The sequence below is a fragment of the Lutra lutra genome, chromosome 8, assembly GCF_902655055.1.
Source record: "Lutra lutra chromosome 8, mLutLut1.2, whole genome shotgun sequence".
NCBI classification, from domain to species: Eukaryota; Metazoa; Chordata; class Mammalia; order Carnivora; family Mustelidae; genus Lutra; species Lutra lutra.
This window is the reverse complement of record NC_062285.1, coordinates 140,641,252-140,645,601: the sequence shown is the minus strand read 5'-3', so window position 1 is coordinate 140,645,601 and position 4,350 is coordinate 140,641,252. Positions and strand designations below refer to the sequence as shown.

General features: G+C 50.3%; 1 pseudogene; it reads left to right on the top strand.

Annotated features, from left to right (window-relative positions):
* The first annotated feature begins 3,780 nt into the window (after positions 1–3,780).
* Positions 3,781–3,964, top strand: LOC125108020 (uncharacterized; annotated as a pseudogene).
* The last annotated feature ends 386 nt before the right edge of the window (positions 3,965–4,350 follow it).

Genomic DNA, 4,350 nt, shown 5'->3' with positions numbered 1-4,350 from the left:
GGCCATTAAAAATGTTGGATAGAACAAAGTAGCTCTCATGGCCATTTTCTTGGTGGTATTCAAGTTCGCTTGAGTTGATTTCACCCACATATCTGTTTGCTTGTGTCCTTCTGCCCGTCTTAGCTGCATGCCTTGTTAATTGCTGCAGCCCAGGGCCTACCGCTGCTCCCGGCATGTGGTAGGGCTCTCGTGGTTGGCCTCATCACCCCTAGCAGGTGGGTGCCATGCTCCCCCCACTAAAGCTAGCTGGTCATGCGGATGCCTTGTGACACCTCTCCAGTACCACTCAAGGTCATGCTGCCTGGTGTTCCCCATGCCCACAGGAACACCGGTCCTTGGACTCCTGGAACCCTCCCTGTATCTCTAACAGGAGTTCCACGGAGCTGAGCCACAGCTCTCTCTATTGTCCGCCGAGCCATTACAATTAGGACACGCTGTGTGCCAGGATTGTCCTCTCCCCCCTGGGGGAGTGTTTCCCCGGCAGCTCCTCGATCATCAGACATGTGGCTCCCCAGTGGATTCATCCCCCTTGTTCTCTGAACACGCCCTGAGCATGCCTGAATGCTGAGTGAACCAGCTTATGCTGTGAAACTCACACCACACAGTCCAATCCGTGCAACAAATAAATGTCAGATAGTATTCAGGGCTCTGGGCAGGGCAGGGCAGGGATGAAAGCAAAGTCTCTCCCCTCAGGGAACTTACCTTCTAGGGGCAGGTGAAGGCCAATGACAAGCATGAATAGCAGGGGATGGGGGCCACGGAGAAAAACAGAGCAGGGCGGCCAGCGTGTTCTGGACGAGGGGTGTTGTCGTCCTACATGGGGGTCAGGAAAGAGCCTTACTGAGAAGATAACATTGACAAAGAGTCTGTAAGGAGAGGCTAGAGTTGGCCACATGGATATCCAGGGAAAGAACATTTTAAGGTAGGAGAACACCCAAGCGCCAAGCACGTGTGGCAGGAATGAGGCCAGCATGCTCGGGGAACAGCAAGGAAGCAAGTGTGGTCAGAGCAGAATGAGCAAGGAGGGGGCAGTAGGAGAGGAGGTCAGGGAGACACACAGCGGGGAACGAGGTCACGTGGCCTTGAAGGCAACTGGCCCTTCTCTGAGTGAGTTGGGAGCCACTGGAGGGTTTGAGCAGAAAGACCGCCTGACTTGCATTTTAACTTTGTCTCAGTGGCTTCTCTGTTGAGAAAGAATGTGCGTGAACAAAGGGAGAGGCAGGGACAGCAGCGAGGACACTAATGCAATCAGCCCGCTGGGAGAGAAGAGGTTGGACAAAGAGCCGAGAAGGCAGTAAGAAGCGGTCAGATTTTTAAAATATTTGGGAGTCTAGCCAATAGAATTTGCTGATGGGGTGGATGGGGGATGTGAGAGAGAGAAAACCCAGGAATGAATCCAAACTCTCTGCCTTGAGCAATTGAGAAAGTGGGATTGCCATCGACGGAGACTGTGAAGGCTTGGAGGAATGGGTTTGAGCAGAGTTCTGTCCGGACGCACTGACTCGACAGTTGGACACCCAAATGGGGCTATCAGGTGGGTGTTTGATGCTGAGCCTGGAATCCAAGGCGAAGGCCAAGCTAGAGACACACATGGGAGAGCAGTCACCCATCTTCTTGACCTGGGGCTCGGCTGACCATTCCTTCTAGGTCCTCTGGGAGTCAGAGTCTGACTCCCTCTTGCAAAAGTTAATTCTAATCTTTAAAATCTCTGTTCCTCACCTGGAAAATAGAAGTGGCCATAACGCATCAGATTCATGAAGGTTCGCGTCACATGTTGGGTCTGTGCCGTGCCGGTGTTGCGCTAGACGCCATGAGCATCAGCCGCGGATGGGATTTAACATTGCTGCAAGCCCACCACCGCCCCTTTGATCTCTGCTTACGCTCTGAGCGTCTCCCTCCCGGCCACAGAGAAGGGAGCATCTTAACCTTCACCTATGGACTCCCCCTATTAAAGGACGACCAGGTCTTATTAGACTCCCCAGTCTTGAGTTTGAGCTGGGAATGAGAAGACTGGCCCCAGCTGTGGTGGCCCTGGAGCTGAAAGGCCAATCAGGGCCACTTTCCACGTGAGCAAGACAAGGGCAGAGTCACGCTGCTGAGGGGCTTAATGGCGGTTGGCTGGTCCCCGTGCTCATCCTGGGGAGGCGTCAGTCCTGTCCTCAGGCTCTGCGAGTCCCTACTGGACATCCAGTCAACAAAGGCACATTTGTTGAGCCCAAGAGCCCCAATGGGAACCTTATGGGGTGACGAGTTTGAGCCGCATCTTTCTCCAATGGATTTTGGAATGTTCCATCCCCAACAATTGTGGACAATAGGGCTGAAGTCTCTTCTGGCACTCAGTTGAGTGTGTTTGGAAACACTCTGGTAAGAAGAAAAGACCCACTAAATCACAGGCATTCCATCTCCCCACATTCCCACCCATGTCCACATTGGGGCCGTAACCAGCACCAGCTAGGGATTGGCCCTTGGGGCTTTGGACTCAACACTCATTTGGCAAAAGAAGAAAAGGAGGGTGGACCTCCCAGACACAGAGTGGGCAAAACTGCCAGGGCTTGGCGGATGGGTGGCTAGGTTCTAAGATGGGGCAGATGGGGCAGCATGAATTTGGGGTGGTTGGGCAAGGATGTAGGGTGACACCCGGGCCTTTGCTGATTGGGAGATGAGCACAGAGGAAGGCCACGTAGGTCCACACACCTCATGTCCTGCACTCACTTGGCTTCCTCTGGCTTCTTTCCATCATTGTTTTAGCATCATGTGGACACATCATAGGTCAAGAAGGTGCCTCTTTTGGAAAAGGTACTCAGAAGGCGCTCTCACCAGACTCTAGCTGCCATGTGACCAGGCGGAGGTGTGGGGACCAGTCACCCCTGCAGCACCACTCCAAGGTGGCTGTCACAGTGGGTTATAGCCACAGCCCCCACACCAGCCTTGTCTGTCTGCCTAGAGAGACCAGAGGCCAGCCTGGAAACAAGATGGCCCTGCAAAGGGCAGTGGCGTGCAAGACACAATGCCACCTGCTGGCGGACATCAGCATGCCAGGCAGCCACCAAGCTCCTTCCGCGGGAATCTGGTAGCAGGTGCGTTAGGGCCCCTGCCTTTGCTTCTTGATGGTGGGGCATAAAGTCTTGTTTTCTTTTTTTTTCTTTTTCTGTACATTTCCTTCACTCCAAAAATGTTGCCTCGTGTGCTTTTCTGGGCATCTCCATCGCCCTGTCCCAGGCAAACACTGACAGAATAGTTTTGCTGATTCTAGAACTTCACACATACAGAATTGGATTTATGCCCTTTTTGGGATCTGGTACGATGTTTCTAGTTATGGTTTCCGATTCATCTATTTTGGGGGGCATGCTAGTAGATTGTTTTTTAATCGGGGAGTGGTAGAGGCGGCATATATGTTTACCAGATCACTTTTTGGTAGGTATCCCAGGGGTTGATTCCAGGTGGAGGTTACCACGAATAAAGATGCTACGGACATTTCCATAAAAGTCTTTTTGTGGATATATGCTTTCTTTTCTCCAGGAATAGCTAGGTCACAGGGTAGGTGTGTGGTCCATTTTGTTTCATGTTAAGTGCATAGTTAAGTATATGGTTAACTGTGTGAAAATTGCTTGTTTCCAACCTATGATGGATTAAGCCTCCGGTTGCCCTGTATCTTGGTCATTGCTGTGTATAGTCTGTCCGCTTAATATTAGCCATTCTAGTGGCTGTGTAGTGCAGTATCTTGTGGGCTTTTGAAAAATTGAGTTATAATTCATGTACTATAATCGTCACTCTTAAAACCACATTGCGCAGTGGCAGTATCGTAGCCAATGAGGTTTATCCGAGGCGCTATTATTGCTAATTGAAAACTATATAGTGGTTTTTATCATAGTCACAGAGTTGGGTGATGATCACTACCATGTAATTTCAGAAAATTTTCATCACTCCAGAGAGAAACCCTGAATCTCTTAGTCCTTGGAAAAAACTAATGTACTCTCTGTTTCTATGGATTTGCCTATTCTGAACATTTCATACAGATGGAATCATGGTATGTGGCCTTTCATATCTGGCTTCTTTCACTTCACATAATTTTTTCCCAGGTTCATTTGTGTCGTAGCATTTATCAGAACTCCATTCACACAAGTCCACTGTGGGCACACACACACATTTCGGTTATCCATTCATCCATTAATGGGTGTTTGGGTCATTTGCACCTTTTGGCTGTTGTGACTAATGTTGCTCTGAATCATGCTGTCACATAGTTTTGTGTGGACAGACGTTTTTAACTCCCATGGGCAGATAACCAGGAATTCCGTGGCGGGTCACGTGGTAACTCTGCTCCAGAGGTTCCTGCCACCTCAGCTTCTCCGA